At 42.7% G+C, this 18,067-nt stretch overlaps 1 protein-coding gene across 1 annotated transcript in view; it reads right to left on the bottom strand.

Annotated features, from left to right (window-relative positions):
* LOC115141882 (cell adhesion molecule DSCAM-like) overlaps window positions 1-18,067 on the bottom strand; it is a 138,685-nt gene that overhangs the window by 102,367 nt on the left and 18,251 nt on the right. The window lies entirely within an intron of this gene.

Genomic DNA, 18,067 nt, shown 5'->3' with positions numbered 1-18,067 from the left:
GGGTTGAGTGTCTTGCTCAAGGGCACATTGACAGTTTTTCACCTTGTTGGCTCAGGTATTCGAACCAGCAACCTTTCAGTTACTGGTCCAATGCTCTATCTGCTTGGCTACCTGCAACCCCGTAAGTGTAGGTGTGGGCCGGCATGCATGTCAAACACATGCAGCTTGATGCCTTCCTTCCCTCCACACAGACAGACACACCACATCCCTCCCCTCCCTCTGAAGCAGCATGACAAACACTGTGTAATAGAACAGCCTAATCCATAGTCCTCCTTGCTAGACGCTATTTGTATTCTGACAGTGGCCCTCACAGCTCTGCTGATAAGAGACTGGCTGTCCTGGTTAGCTGCCTGCTCCCTGCCTCCCTGTCTGGCCCCAGAGCAGAGCAGCAGACATGGCTGTTCTGTTCCCAGGCTTCCACTACACTACAGCAACACCACAACAGCCTCGCCCTGCCTCCCCTATTAAAAGTGGTAACCTTCCACAATCCATCTGCAAGTGGCCCGAGCACAAATTCTGAGCAAATTAGATGAGAAAATAACCATTATTACCAGAAGCTAGCTGGAGCTGTCTTTACTGGGAGCCTGATCACCTGCCTTGTACACACACACTGTTTAACTCCCTCTTTCTCCCTTCATTTCTCTCATATGCACACACATTCTTATGTTAGCACAGCTGAAAACTGTAGTTCTGATTAAAGAAGCAATAAAACTGGCCTTTAGACTAAAAAACAATTACATTTCTAAGTGACCCCAAACTTTTGAACAGTAGTGTACATCCACACCAGCATTCATGCACAGTTGTACACAACAGGCACCTACAGTAAATAGGCCATGAATGCATATACATATCAAGCCTTTTGTGTTACACAGTATAGCATTGAACAGTTGGGATATTGAGAACTATTCATCCTAGCAACAGACTTCTGTTCACCTTGATTTAACTTCTTCGGGATTGGTGTCCCTTCCACAGGATGGTTGAGCTAACGTAGCCTAATGCGATTAGCATTAGTAACAAGAACATTTCCCAGGACATAGACATATCTGATATTGGCAGAAAGCTTAAATTCTTGTCAATCTAACTGCACTGTCCAATTTACACTAGCTGTTACAGTGAAATAATACAATGCTATTGTTTGAGGAAAGTGCACAATTTTGAACATGAAACGTTATTAATAAACAAATTAGGCACATTTGATACAACATTTGGAACAGATATGCAATGGTTCATTGGATTAGTCTAAAACGTTGCACATACAATGCTGCCATCTAGTGGCCAAAATCTAAATTGCACCTGGGCTGGAATAACACATTGTGGCCTTTCTTGCATTTCAAAGATGATGGTACAAAAAAAAGAAAAATCAACGGTTGGATTTTTTTGGTATTATCTTTTACCAGATCGACTGTGTTATATTCTCCTACATTCCTTTCACATTTCCACAAACTTCAAAGTGTTTCCTTTCAAATGGTAACAAGAATATGCATATCTTTGCTTCAGGGCCTAACCTACCGGCAGTTAGATTTGGGTATGTAATTTTAGGCTAAAATTGAAAAAAAGGGGCAGATCCTTAAGAGGTTTAACCTTCTTGATTCCAATGTTTACTGTACATCTTTCACTGCATGGATACTGATTACATTATGTGTGCAGTCCAACTACACTCTATGACATTGCCACAATGGAACTCGGGAAGAACAACCACAGCAGTGCCCCTGATTCCCATAAAGTCATCCTGGTTTGGGATTTAAACTGGGATCAAGTAATCCAACAGAGCAGCACATCAATCATTCTCATCACTCCTACTGCACCTCAAGAACCCAACCGTGGATTGGCTAATCCAAGATGATGCCTCTAATCCAAGGAGTAATGCACAACATCTGGAACTGGCCATCTAAAATGCATATTGTATCCTGACAAACTATTTTGATTGATACAGTAAACAAGTGTCAAATATAATATACACTGTTAATAGGTCACTATCCTGTATTAAGAATAAACACAACAACAAAAAAGGATTATGTTTTAAATACTTTGTATAGATTACAGGGCATTCGGAATGTATTCAGACCCCTTGGCTTTTTCCACATTTTGTTATGTTACAGCCTTGTTAAAAAATGTATTAAATAGTTTTTTCCCCCTCATCAATCTACACACAATACCCCATAATGACAAAGCAAAAACAGGCTTTTATACAGTTTTGCAAATTTATTACAAATAAAAAAGCTGAAATATCACATTTACACAAGTTTTCAGCTTTTATTCAGTACTTTGTTGAAGCACCTTTGGCAGCGATTACAGCATTGAGTCTTCTTGGGTCTGACGCTAAAAGCTTGGCACACTATTGCTTAAATACAGTATAGTGCTATGTCTGCTTTTTCTGCTCTCTTCTATGCATTAACACCTTTGCTACAATATAAATGAATCAATCCAGTAGTCTGTTTCTGCAGGTGTCAACTCTGTCCTTTTCAGAGTGCATAATGGAACAAATCATCAATTATCAACAAAACCTCCAGCCAGCACAGTGCCTCTAATTTAGACCGCTCTCTCCCTTGGTGTCTGTCCACTACGAGGTGTGATGTCAACGGCGAATGTTCTTCTCTTTTTTTTTCTTCCAAACTGCAGGAGACCTTCTCAAAGAGCATAGCAACAGACCAGTCTTCCCTATAAAAATAGGATGGGCTTGTGTGAAGCAGTTTCAAGGCTTGGGGTACAACACACACTTCACTTCATTGATTATGCACCCCAGACGTTAAGAGCACAGCTTTACAATCAATTTCTTCTTGTCTCCTTCATCTCTATTCCTTTTTTCATCCTTCTTTCAGATTTGGAGCCATTTACCTCACACTGGCATAAATATTTCAACCCTCCAGGATGCGGAAATTCCCTTTTTTTTATATACATTACTATTGTATCACACTGGTAATGAAATGTTAATGTTATTTGTGCCTGACAGACAGAAACAGGCCAAAGACAGGGATGACATCCATGTTGTAAAGATGGGACGTGTATGTGGAAGTCCCCCCCAAAAAAGTACAAATAAATAAATAAGGGGTACATTTGATTTCTCACTATATTCTATGGTTAATTTTATTGCAGCCATCTGGTATGACTGGTCTTGGTATGTGGAATATGTAACATGCTTGCATATTGGACTGGCTTTCAGCATCTGTCCCTTACATGCAAGCACACAGAGCACACACTGGGCTTGGAATACAGGCGCCAGGTCATAAGAGTCTGAGCAAACAAACACAGGAGAAAAGGGGAGAAACCGACAGATGTATTGAATGACAGGTCATACAGACACATATACAAAGCCATGTGTTGTAAAACCGTCCGAAGGAGGCCACTTAAAATAAAATCAAAACACGAGACGAGATGTTATTCATAACACAATTTAAATAGAAATTGATTTCTCAAAAACTGCTGCTCAAAATCTAGATTTAAAGAAAGCTTTAATGTGTTTTATTTTATATATCTGAAATGTTTGGTTTATTTTCAGCCTTGTCACCAACTTTCCTATAATTGTCTTAAAACAGCATGTGCTCATTAATGTTTCCTTTCACTTATATTTCAATGTCATTTTAAAGAACTTAGATTATGGGTTAGCCTGGTTTATGCAAAGGACTCTGCGCACACATGCTTATCACTCTCATTTCTATGTCCTCCCAATGATATTCATGCAAAATCCCAAAGTGCCATATCTTTGCTCACAGCTGGCAAGTGTAACTAAAGGATTATGCAAGCAGCTTCCACAAGCAAATAGATTTCTCCCACTTCAGAAGAACTGCTAGTTATGCAGCCTATATCTGTACGCCAGACATTCACAATAGTTGTTTCAAAGGATCACTTTTACTTGTTCTAATAGTGAATTTCAGAGGGAAAGTGAGAGAGAGAGAAAGAGGTGACAGGAATAGAGTCAGGGAGAGGGGGAAGAGAAGAAAATGGTAAACACATACTGAGTGTGCAAAACATTAGGAACTATTTCCATGACAGATTGACTAGGTGAAAGCTATGATCCCTTATCGATGTCAATCAGTATAGATGAAGGGGAGGAGACAGGTTAAAGAAGGAATTTTAAAATTTGAGACAATTGAGAGATGGATTGTGTATGTATGCCATTCAGGGGGTGAATGGGCAAGACAAAGATTTAAGTGCCTTTGAACGGGGTATGGTAGTAGGTGCCAGGCGCACCGGTTTGTGTGTCAAGAACTGCAACGCTGCTTGGTTTTTCACGCTCAACAGTTTCCCATGTTTAACAAGAATGGTCCACCACCCAAAGGACATCCAGCCAACTTGACACAACTGTAGGAAGCATTGGGGTCAACATGGGCCAGCATCCCTGTGGAACGCTTTCAACACCTTGTAGAGTCCATTTCCCAAATAATTGAGGCTGTTCTGGGGGCAAAAGGGGGTGAAGCTCAATATCAGGAAGGTGTTCCTACACTCAGTGTATATAAACTCAGAAAAAAAGACCCTTTTTCATGACCCTATCTTTCAAAGATAATTAGTAAAAATCCAAGTAACTCCACAGATCTTCATTGTAAAGGGTTTAAACACGTTTCCCATGCTTGTTCAATGAACCATAAACAATGAATGAACATGAACCTGTGGAACGGTTGTTAAGACACTAACAGCTTACAGACGGTAGGCAATTAAGGTCACAGTTATGAAAACTTAGGACACAAAAGATGCCTTTCTACTGACTCTGAAAAAAAACAAAAGAAAGATGCCCAGGGTCCCTGCTCATCTGCGTGAACGTGCCTTAGGCATACTGTAAGGAGGCATGAGGACTGCAGATGTGGCCAGGGCAATACATTTCAATGTCCGTACAGTGAGACGCCTAATACAGCGCTACATTGAGACATTACGGGCAGCTGATCGTCCTCGCAGTGGCAGACCACGTGTAACAACAGCTGCACAGGATCGGTACATCCGAACATCACACCTGCGGGACAGGTACAGGATAGCAACAACAACTGCCCGAGTTACACCAGGAACGCACAATCTCTCCATCAGTGCTCAGACTGTCCGGGAAAGGCTGAGAGAGGCTGGAATGAGGGCTTGTAGGACTGTTGAAAAGCAGGTCCACACCAGACATCACCGGCAACAATGTTGCCTATGGGCACAAACCCACCGTCGCTGGACCAGACAGGACTGGCAAAAGGTGCTCTCCACTGACGAGTCGCGCTTTTGTCTCACCAGGGCTGATGGTCGGATTCGTGTTTATTGTCGAAGGAATGAGCGTTACACCAAGGCCTGTGCTCTGGAGTGGCATCGATTTGGAAGTGGAGGGTCCGTTGTGGTCTGCTGCGGTGTGTCACAGCATCATCGGACTGAGCTTGTTGTCATTGCAGGCAATCTCAATGCTGCGCATTACAGGGAAGACATCCTCCTCCCTCATGTGGTACCCTTCCTGCAGGCTCATCCTGATATGACCCTCCAGCATGACAATGCCTCCAGCCATACTGCTTGTTCTGTGCGTGATTTCCTGCAAGACAAGAATGTCAGTGTTCTGCCATGGCCAGTGAAGAGCCCGGATCTCAATCCCAATGAGCAGGTCTTTGACCTGTTGGATCGGAGGGTGAGCGCTAGGGCCATTCCGCCCAGAAATGTCCGGGAACTTGCAGGTGCCTTGGTGGAAGAGTGGGGTAACATCTCACAGCAAGAACCGGCAAATCTGGTGCAGTAGTCCATGAGGAGAAGATGCACTGCAGTACTTAATGCAGCTGGTGGCCACACCAGATACTGACTGTTACTTTTGATAGTGACCCCCACTTTGTTCAGGGATAAAGTATTCCATTTATTTTAGTCACATGTCTGTGGAACATGTTCAGTTTATGTCTCAGTTGTTGAATCTTGTTTTCATACAAATATTTCAAAATGTTAAGTTTGCTGAAAATAAACGCAGTTGACAGTGAGAGGACATTTATTTTTTTGCTGAGTTTATATTTGTACACTAAAAAAAAAAATTTTTTTACATAAAATGTGCTGAATTGCTTATTGACAAATGAAATACATTTAAGAATAATAACAGGCTTTTTATATAATTATTTGTCTTCTTTTTTTTTACAAAAAATTATCAAAAGGCCTGCCCCCAACAATAAAAAAACCATGAGTAATCAAAGAATATTAGGCAAGTCTTTCTCTCAATCTTTAAAGGTGCATTTGTCAAAATATGATTTTGGCCATGGGGACTTTGATTGATGGTTTGCAGGGAAACACCAGGTGTCCAGCTAAGACTAGACCCATGCTTTTCTACAGGTAAACACCAGGTGTCCAGCTAAGACTAGGCCCATGCTTTTCTACAGGTAAACACCAGGTGTCCAGCTAAGACTAGACCCATGCTTTTCTACAGGTAAACACCAGGTGTCCAGCTAAGACTAGACCCATGCTTTTCTACAGGTAAACACCAGGTGTCCAGCTAAGACTAGACCCATGCTTTTCTACAGGTAAACACCAGGTGTCCAGCTAAGACTAGACCCATGCTTTTCTACAGGTAAACACCAGGTGTCCAGCTAAGACTAGACCCATGCTTTTCTACAGGTAAACACCAGGTGTCCAGCTAAGACTAGACCCATGCTTTTCTACAGGTAAACACCAGGTTTCCAGCTAAGACTAGACCCATGCTTTTCTACAGGTAAACACCAGATGTCCAGCTAAGACTAGACCCATGCTTTTCTACAGGTAAACACCAGGTGTCCAGCTAAGACTAGACCCATGCTTTTCTACAGGTAAACACCAGGTGTCCAGCTAATACTAGACCCATGCTTTTCTACAGGTAAACACCAGGTGTCCAGCTAAGACTAGACCCATGCTTTTCTACAGGTAAACACCAGGTGTCCAGCTAAGACTAGACCCATGCTTTTCTACAGGTAAACACCAGGTGTCCAGCTAAGACTAGACCAATGCTTTTCTACAGGTAAACACCAGGTGTCCAGCTAAGACTAGACCCATGCTTTTCTACAGGTAAACACCAGGTGTCCAGCTAATACTAGACCCATGCTTTTCTACAGGTAAACACCAGGTGTCCAGCTAAGACTAGACCCATGCTTTTCTACAGGTAAACACCAGGTGTCCAGCTAAGACTAGACCCATGCTTTTCTACAGGTAAACACCAGGTGTCCAGCTAAGACTAGACCCATGCTTTTCTACAGGTAAACACCAGGTTTCCAGCTAAGACTAGACCCATGCTTTTCTACAGGTAAACACCAGGTGTCCAGCTAAGACTAGACCCATGCTTTTCTACAGGTAAACACCAGGTGTCCAGTTAAGACTAGACCCATGCTTTTCTACAGGTAAACACCAGGTGTCCAGCTAAGACTAGACCCATGCTTTTCTACAGGTAAACACCAGGTTTCCAGCTAAGACTAGACTCATGCTTTTCTACAGTACACTATGTCTTTATCAAAACAGCAAAGGGCTAGGGGAGTAACATATGATCACTGTACCATAACGTACATGGATACGTCAGTCAATATCCCTCTAGTTAGGACTATTAATTAGTATTGATCTGTAAGAGAAAGTTGGGATATGTCCAACACAGTGACAGGAAAATATCTGACTTGAAATATTGAGGAAACAGGTGACCCCAGAGTCCCCTTTGATACAAAGTCGAAAAGTTTAGAAGCCTCCCAGGCCTTTTTGTTGAGGGAGCATACTCACAGCCCTGCGACGCAGCCCCAATTTCAGCAAATGATTCCTGTAGGAAAACGAGAGCTCTCTCTCCCCTCTCATTTGGGTAGGAAATATAAAGCCTGCGTGAGGTAAAGACAGTATGGGAGAGGCTTGGTAATGGCAGTTTCTGTACATCCCTACAAGCAGCTACTTACATTATAAATGCAACAGTCCTTTGCAGTAGGCAAAAATGTATATTCAAATAGAAAATGGGAGAAGCGAAGGCATTACTTTATTGCTAGCAATGGTACACATAGTACACAATCTTTGTACGCTTGTGGTTAGAGACTGCTAGATGCTAAATAGGCAGGTTCATAAAGCTACAACTGTAGCAGGAGGAATATAAATATATATCCTTGAGAATGTTTTTTATTTCATCGGTAGATGAACCATTTGAGAGAGCTGGAGAATTTGGCTTTGAGAAACAGACAACAATTATACTTGCCCTAGGAGGCCAGGGGAACATGACCAGGTTTCCATGGTAACTCAAGTACAGCAGAAAGTACCAGGAAAATCAATTCAGATTGAGCTTTTTTTCTATATATTATTTCTACTAAGGCTACAAAGCATGCTTTTGCTCTAAAACCCAATTTAACTATTTTTCTACCGACATACTTAACTACAATGATTGAGGCACTGAACATTTCTCAAACAGTATTAAAAAAAACAGCGCCTCAAATATGTTTAAGCACACTAGTTATATCACACAAGCAATGTACCATGAAAATTCCATTTGAATGCAGTGCTTTAAAATACATGGATATGTGCTGGTACAGGCAGAGGAAATCATCCTCATTCTCAACCGCAGTAACATCTCTCCTTCTCTCCCTTGCTCCCCCCCCCCTCCTCCTCCTCCTTCTTGCTCCATCAGAGGGGCAGCAGCAGCTGTAGGCAGGTGATAAGACTGTGCAGCAGCAGGAGCTGCTCTGATTGGCTGGCTGAACACCTACGCGGATGTGAAGATTGCAGGCTGCGTCTGTCAAAAGGTCAGTCTCCACGGCCGCCACCTTGTGACGTCACAGTCAACAACACTATGAAAGGCTCCATAATACCAAAGGAAGACAGGGACAGATAATTGCTTCCCCTTTCACTACGGTTTGCACAAAATGGAAAATGTCAAGGGTGCACCTACCAACCCCAAGGCAGACGTCTGTGCATCACAAAATCAATCGCATCCCTACTTTACCAGCCTCACTTTTGTTTTTTCAGGTAAGCTGAATCAGGTTTGTTACATTAGTGCAGGGCTGGAACAAAAGCCTGCACATCCAGTTAGCTATACAGGAGAGTTGGCCACCCCTCTTCTAGACCATAAGCATCTTTGTGACAGCCAGGAGAGAGCCACACCTCCACCCTGCTGCCACCAGAAGCACTCAAAATGCCCAATCCCTAAACCATATCACCATGCTATCACCATTCCTCCTGATGAGGAACCGTCTGTCCGTCCTGGATAGATGGCTGGATGAATGGCTGGATGAATGGATGGATGGATGGATGAGTGGGTGGATGGATGGGTGGGTGGGTGGGTGGGTGGGTGGATGGATAGATAGATAGATAGATAGATAGATAGATAGATAGATAGATAGATAGATAGATAGATAGATAGATAGATAGATAGATAGATAGATAGATAGATAGATAGATAGATAGATAGATAGATAGATAGATAGATAGATAGATAGATAGATAGATAGATAGATAGATAGATACTCACACTCAGGGGAGACATACTGTGGTGTAGGCTGAAGGGGGAAGGAGAGGTCAAAGACATGCCACTGGGGCACTTTGTCCATGTTCCTATGTTTAGTGTTACGGAGGAAGGGAGAGGGGGAAAGGACAAGAAGGAGTTTGCCATATTGGGCAGTAGAAAAGGGGAAAATGAAGGCTGATGTTTCATCCATCAAGACAGAGATTCACCTTAAAATAATAATACTGGCAGGCAGCAGTGGACGAGGAGCACTGCTACACTGTAGACACACTGTATAGTAACACTAATAACCGATTTGTATCTAATATTCTAAAAATGCATGATTCAAGCTCAGCTTTGAGTGAACGCAATTGTAAAAGATCTAGATCTAGATATCCACCAACAACACCCAAACTGCAATGCCATTTGTTGTCTGAGATTAGGTCTTTGTTGCACAAGATGCATTGACACTCCACTTGATTAGTTTACTTCAGTGTCTTTAATGTCTTGAGCGTTTCCAATCAGCGCTAAGGTCCCCAGTATGGGCAGAATGGCTCACAGATTTAGTGTGAAAGTTTAAAAGGACTAAATGCTATATACTGTATTTTCTAGATTGACCACCCTGAGAGGAAGATGCATTCATCTCAGATTGGAAGGATGAAGGAGAGAGAATAAAATATTTTTGGTCAGTCAGTGGGTGCTTTGTCTTTAAGTGCTTTTCTTCAAGGCTTTTAAGATGTGATCAGAGACTGTTGCATTCTAGGAGATTGATTGAACATCAATTGGCCTCTCTTCTTTGTGTTTATCCAGTGTTCTCCAGACCATATAGGAAGTGCCCGCCACAAAACTCGCCACCAACACACCCCGACCAGGGGACGCCTGCCCCACTGCACTATGGGTAAACACAACCCCAAATCTAGGAGTGGTTTATAAACAGAAATTAATTGGTTGTTCTGCCCTTAATTATTTCACGCCGCGCTTATTACTAATCTGTTTCTTGGCCTGCTGCCATGGTGTAGGCTGGCCACCTGTACAGCAGTGTAATGCACTGGAAAGGCCCGTTCCTGTTCCGACGACTGATGCCAAACTGCAACATACCATAAACCCATCACTGCTTATTAAAGATTAAACCATGCTTAGTACCCATCGCTCCACAGATCGCCACCTAATTATTTTCATCCTAAGCGGACTAATGGCTGCCATATTGCTTTTACTTAACAGTAAACTGTGATTAAGAATGCCTGCTCAGAGCTATAACGGTGATCAACAGTTGTTGTTTTCTATAGCTCTGATAGGCTGGGTGGCAGGCAGGCACTGTATCAGCAGGAAATCTGGGGCTCGGCCTCCTCAATGGAAAATTGCTATAATACTGAAGTAATACTGCAGTAATGAATCAGCAGGAAATCTGGTGCTCGGCCGCCTCAATAGAAAATTGCTATACAATAGTAATTCTGCCGTAATACTCTGACTACTTACTGTATACGGTGCACCTCATACAATGAGAAAATACTCACATCGTACAATGTGAAAATACACAAACAATTATATCCCTCCCGCCATGGTTGGGGTCATACACACAATACCCCAGAATGACAAAGCAAAAACAGTTTATTAGAAATGTTTGCACATTTATATATATATAAAAATAAGGAAATATCGCTCTTAGAGCAGGTCTTCATCAAGGATCTCTCTGCACTTTGTTCTGTTCATCTTTCCCTCAATCCGGACTAGTCTCCCAGTCCCTGCCGCTGAAAAACATCCCCAAAGTATGATGCTGCCACCACCATGCTTCACCGTAGGGATGGTGTCAGGTTTCCTCCAGACGTTATGCTTGGCATTCAGGCCAAAGAGTTCAATCTTGGTTTCATCAGACCAGAGAATCTTGTTCCTCGTAATCTGAGAGTCCTTTAGGTGCCTTTTGGCAAACTGCAAGTGGGTTGTCATGTGCCTTTTACTGAAGAGTGTCTCCTGTCTGGCCACTGTAACATAAAGGCCTGATTGGTGGAGTGCTGCAGAGATGGTTGTCCTTCTGGAATGTTCTCCCATCTCCACAGAGAAACTCTGAAGCTCAGTCAAAATGACCATCGGGTTCTTGGTCACCTCCATGACCAACGCCCTTCTCCCCCGATTGCTCCGTTTGGCCGGGCGGCCAACTCTAGGAAGAGTCTTGGTGGTTCCAAACTTCTTTCAATTAAGAATGATGGAGGCCACTGTGTTCTTGGGGACCTTCAATGATGCAGACATTTTTTGGCACCCTTCCACACAATCAAGCTCTACAGATTTTTCCTTGGCTGCATGGCTTGGTTTTTGCTCTGACATGCACTGACAACTGTGGAACCTTATATAGACAGGTGTGTGCCTTTCCAAATCATGTCCATGTATGTCCATATAACAAATATAGCACTGTGTGATGTACATTTAGATCAACAACCAACCCCAGACCACCTCCTCTGCTCACTCCACTCACATATAAAAGGATCCATTATCCCCTCACCCCAATTCCCCAAACTCCCCTTCACACAGCATTCATGCTGCAAATGCACAAATGCATCCTTCAGCTCATGTTCCCATAATTCTCTCTGGCAGCCATGTGATTAATGCACACAAGTATTGATATTTCTGAATTGTATCGTTCTCAACACACACACACACTCACAGACGTGCATACACACACTCCCAATACCCCATCTCCCCAGCTTTCCAGCAGCTGTGCATGAGTAGACTATGAACTGGGATCTAGTGAAAGATGAGGGTCAGCATTTCAGTTGCTGCTGCTCTGGTTGGAGCAGGAGTAACATTATGTGCTGTGTTGTTTCATAAGGCTTTACTGCAGGGTGGGAGGAATAGCACACGCAGGCACCACGCATACACGCACAAACACACTAGCCCAGGGCTGCCTCGCAATCGTTCTGTGGTTAGATAGAGATCATGCTTCCCCTCCTCCTGAGAGAGAGAGAGAGAGAGAGAGAGAGAGAGAGAGAGAGAGAGAGAGAGAGAGAGCGTGAGAGAGAGACATTACAATGTGGCCTATGCAATGCAGTGTGGACGCCTTTGTTTACCAAGGAAAACTTCAGCCTCGCCCACTCTCCTCTCCATCTTCTTCTTCCCCCTCGGCAGACCAAGCGAACCAGTGATATCTTATTTCTGCCCTCTTTTCAAGGTTGGCCTGACTTTGGGTTGGATCCGAGTTGATTTAACTGTCCTGTCTCTGCCTGCCTGTAGGTGCCCTCTGTCAATCCCAGTGAAAAATGGGGAGGCGTCATGAAGCTGTCTAGATTAATCCCTGCTCTGTGATGATGGCTTCCTTCCTACCCTACTCTAGTTTATGTAAGGGCATCCCAGACATTATGGAGATTGGCTGGTTAAGACACTGATGCTATTAGCAGGCATACTCCTTGATAAGCTTTGATTAGCACTGCTCAAGACCTTGAATGAGGGTGAGTGGCGTCAAGAGCAGTGTGAGAGATTTCCGAGGCATTTAAACAGTTAGTGTAAAGTACACAGTTGTGAAGCAGCCCACATAAATGTGACGGAAAAATGTATCCAGGGGCTCTGGTAATGCTCCGAGCATTGGACGACGAAATTTGCATAAATCAAATAGAAAACAGTGTTTTGCAGCCAGCAGGAATTGACTTGGGCCTTCTGCCAAGTGTTATGCAACGGAGGAAGGCAGGCTGGCAGTCAAGGAAGAAGACTCACTGATCATCCAGGATAGAGACTTTAAGGCTGCATCAGTAGAATTGTAAGACCCCTTTCTCTGACCACCAAGACCCCTGAGCTGTTATAGAAGGTCAAATCCAGAAGATTATACAGTATATACAGTACCAGTCAAAAGTTTGGACACACCTACTCATTCAAGTATTTTCTTTATTTTTACTATTTTCTACATTGTAGAATAATAGTGAATACATCAAAACTATGAAATAACATATATGGAATCATGTAGTAACCAAAAAAAGTGTTAAACAAATCAAAATATATTTTAGATTCTTCAAATAGCCACCCTTTTCCTTGATGACAGCTTTGCACACTCTTGGAATTCTCTCAACTAGCTTCACCTGGAATGCTTTTTCAACAGTCTTGAAGGAGTTCCCATATATGTTGAGCACTTGTTGGCTGCTTTTCCTTCACACTGCAGTCCAACTTATCCCAAACCATCTCAATTGCATTGAGGTTAGGTGAAAGTTGAGGTCAGGTCATCTGATGCAGCACTCCACCACTCTCATTTTTGGTCAAATAGCCCTTACACAGCCTGGAGGTGTGTTGGGTCATTGTCCTGTTGAAAAACAAATGATAGTCCCACTAAGCGCAAACCAGTTGGGATGGTGTGTCGCTGCAGAATTCTGTGGTAGCCATGTTGGTTAAGTGTGCCTTGAATTCTAAATAAATCACTGTCAGTGTCACCAGCAAAGCACCCCCACACCATCACACCTCCTCCTCCATGCTTGTCTCTCACAAAGACACGGCCTATCAGACCAAAGGACAGATTTCCACCGGTCTAATGTCCTTTGCTCATGTTTCTTGTCCCAAGCAAGTCTCATCCTCTTATTGTGTCCTTTAGTAGTGGTTTCTTTGCAGCAATTCGACCATGAATTGGGGCGGCAAGTAGCCTAGTGGTTAGAGTGTTGGGCCATTAACCGAAAGGTTGCTAGATTAAATCCCCGAGCTGACAAGGTAAAAATCTGTCGTTCTGTCCCTGAACAAGGCAGTTAACCCACTGTTCCTAGGCCGTCATTGTAAATAAGAATTTGTTCTTAACTGACTTGCCTAGTTAAATAAAGGTTCAAGCCTGATTCACGCAGTCTGCTCTGAAAAGTTGATGTTGAGATGTGTATATAACTTGAACTCTGTGAAGCATTTATTTGGACTGCAATTTCTAAGCATGGTAACGCGAATGAACTTATCCTCTGCAGCAGAGGTAATTCAGGGTCTTCCTTTCCTGTGGCGGTCCTCATGTGAGCCAGTTTCATCATAGCGCTTGATGGTTTTTGCGACTGCACTTGAAGAAACATTCAAAGTTCTTGAAATGTTCCATATTGACTGACCTTCATGTCTTAAAGTAATGATGGACTGTCATTTCTCTTTGCTTATTTGAGCTGTTCTTGCCATAATATGGACTTGATATATTACCAAATAGGGCTGTCTTCTGTATATACCACCCCTACCGTGTCACAACACAACTGATTGGCTCAAATGCATTAAGAAGGAAAGAAATTCCACCTTTTAAACTTTTAACAAGGCACACCTGTTAATTTAAATGCTTTCCAGGTGACTACCTCATGAAGCTGGTTGAGACAATGCCAAGAGTGTGGAAAAGATGGCTACTTTGAAGAATCTCTTGTATTACACCTTTTTGGTTCCTACATGATTCCATATGTGTTATTGAATAGTTTTGATGTCTACACTATTATTCTACAATGTAGAAAATAGTAAAAAAAGAAAGAAAGAAAAACCCTTGAATGAGCAGGTGTGTCCAAACTTTTGACTGGTACTGTATATGACTGCATGTAATACCATTATGGTATTGTACCAAAACTGGGAACTAGGAAAGATGCTCAGTATGCAATGTATTCACCAATAATAACAAATATCTTTCAACAACATTCCTTATAAGTGAGCAAGGGAAAGAGGTGATGAGAGAGAGAGAGGAGAGAGAGAAAGAGAGGAGAGAGAAGGAGAGGGAGAAACAGAGGATACAGAAGAGGAGGGAGAGGCTTACAGTCATCCCTCTCCTCCAGCATTGCAATAAGCCTGTGCCTTAATGCTTGAGAAAAGCTTCCCTTGCACCATCTCCAGCTTAATCTTCAGCTTGAAAAGATGAAAGGCACGTGTGTTTGTTCTAATTAGAAAGCACTATCTCCAGGCACCAGAGGACCAGTCTCTACTTTTCCTCCCAGCAGCAGTAGGCAGACACTGGCCGTCTCGCACATACACAGACCTTGTACCTGTCTGTCTGTCTGTCTGTCTTTCTGTCTGTCTGGGGCAATGTGATGCAGCAGCACTATCGCAACATCCCGACACTTAAATTAACATTTAAATATTTTCAAATGTTTGCAAATGCCAGCAAACAACATGTGTAAGATACTGTATACACAGTAAGCTGTTTGCTCAAGAGAAAGTCCCACCTCACATGGATGAATACAAGTTTCCCAGTAGGTGCAGAGTGTAGCATCATTGGAGGAGACTGAAACCCAGAGGACCAATGCAGGGACATGCAGGGCCGGGGTCTGAATGAGACGGGTTCACTGTGCAGCAAACCCCACCTCTGCCTCATCCAGCAAAACAAAGAGGAAGAGTGTGAGAGAGAAGAGAGGAAGAAGTTGTTATTGTATAACCATACGACTCATAAATGCATTGTAAATCACCCCATCCAAGGGGAACACACACCTGTATGACAACATGTTGTATGCATCCCTTAGAGAGGTGGTTTTGATCAGCCTTTTTCCATCAAGGCCCCCTCATTAAATTGGATCACATGTGAAAGGTGAGAGACAAAGGCAAAGCAGATGCGGAAGACAAAAAGATGTCCAGCCCATCCCGTATTCAACAGCCCCACCACTTGATACATAAAAAAGCTGGAGATGCATTAGGCGTCCCATATAAAAGGCAGCCGCGCTGCAAGCTCCACTCCTCTGCTTTGTTCTCTTTCATCTCCCTATTAGCTCTGTCAATTGTTTATCAAAAGCAGAGAGGGGCCAGGCGGCTGCTGTGAATTTGAAAAGCCGCACGGCGAGGTACATTTTAAAATGCATGACAGGTTAATGGTAAGTTAGTGGCAACATTAGGGCTTGTGAGTTGCGGTGCTCATTCAGATTGAAAACAGGGCCACTTCAAATGACTACTAAGCAGTCCTTTTTTTAAGAGGTCATTCATATTGTAATGAACTTTTCAATCACAGTTGATTAATTAAGACCGGCCCTAGTCTGTAATTATACATATTCTTTCCCCTGACATGAATCAATGGAAATGTACAGGTTTCAGATGAGACGCAATGCAAACCAGTCCCATGTACATATTAATATATGATTTATAGGGTCAAATCTTATGCTAAGGTGTCTACTTTAAAGGGGTTATACGATACAATAATCTATCAAATACATACATATTTGACTGAACAACCACAAAGAAATGATTGTATAGTGAATAAAATGGCCAAATCTATAATAATTATTATTATTTGGAAGCTAATACTGATGTTTGTAAACATGACATTAAAAACCATGTATAATAACTGCCATCAGAGGCCCTGGTTGAGGTGGATCTGTTGTGTGTGGAATGTGTTTTAGTCTTTGAATTCCAATAGAAAGTCTGACTGCGGATGTGTGCTTGATGTAACTGTTCCCAACCGAAAACCTTAGATTAATAATTTAGCACAGCGGTTGGATAGCTTTATTTTGTGTCCACCGAGACAAAGTCTTCTTTCATGAAAAATTTAGAGGGCAGGGTTGGCAACCCTCAGAGTAGAATAGGTTAGGTCAAACTTATCTGTTTCCAGGCCTGGTTGATAACCTCATGCTAACACATTTACAAACACACACACACACGCACGCACGCACACACACACACACACACACGCACACACACACACACACACACACACACACACACACACACACACACACACACACACACACACACACACACACACACACACACACACACACAACCTGGGATCAAACCCCTGGTAATGAAATAGAACACACACACCTTTAAATGCACTTTGTAAACATACGCAGTAAACATACCTTCTCCATAACTGTGTACGGTGCGCATTTGCTCATGTATCAGAACATCATCAAATATTTAGCAAGGAAAGAGCAGTGATCCTGACCATGATACTGATGCTTCTGACAAGCCTCCTGTGGCTTGATAGTTATTGGAATAAACAGGGAACAATCCCATCTAGGTGATTTTTAATGCATGTAAAAGCACTCCTAAGAACTGGGTGATGATAAAGCATCAGTGCTCCTACACGTTATTCACCTTTACAACACCCTGGCTGTTTTGAAGTAACAAATAAAGGTTCCATGGGACTACAATACTGCATGACCTAAACTCACTTAAAAACCCACAAGCTATTATAAATTTGCCCTGTGTTATACAGTTAAGCACAGAATTAAAACGAGAAAAGTCCAAATTCCGCTTTCCATACTACTTTTCAAGGCCATGCATGTTACACAGTAAAAAGTGATGACTTCTAGGTTTCCCAGATGCTAGCATCTTTTTTAGTCTTGTCTGAATCTGCAAAACTCATGTGCAGTCATTATAGACCATATCATATCTCCTTACAGAAGCAGAAACAGTGTAAAGCCCTCGACTAGCAACCAGTACACACAGACATGGATCACAGAAGGGATCTTTGTGCTTGAGCAAACACATTTAAAATGTCAAGAAAACATGTCCCACAATATAAAGCAAAATTGCCCAGAGGCTGGTTAATGGTCTAACAGGAGAGTTGTCCTTTAATATACAATATCAACCTGTTCAATGAATGGTTCCAATCGAAGGGGGGTAGGATCAACATGACAGACAGACATTAGCCTGGCTATTGCTGTAGGTAGACAGGATTCCATGGAGCTCCAGTAAAGGTTGACTGAGACCACAAGCAGGTAAGTCACAGAGAGACAGAGAACAGTGGCCCAAGCACACAGAGCAGAGCAGGGAAGGCTTCCCATTCAGAAACTTTGCGATCCATTGCACTGTCTGTGTAAA

Source organism: Oncorhynchus nerka, linkage group LG14 (assembly GCF_034236695.1).
Source record: "Oncorhynchus nerka isolate Pitt River linkage group LG14, Oner_Uvic_2.0, whole genome shotgun sequence".
NCBI classification, from domain to species: Eukaryota; Metazoa; Chordata; class Actinopteri; order Salmoniformes; family Salmonidae; genus Oncorhynchus; species Oncorhynchus nerka.
The sequence above is the reverse complement of the archived record's forward strand: the minus strand, read 5'-3'. Positions and strand labels throughout refer to the sequence as shown.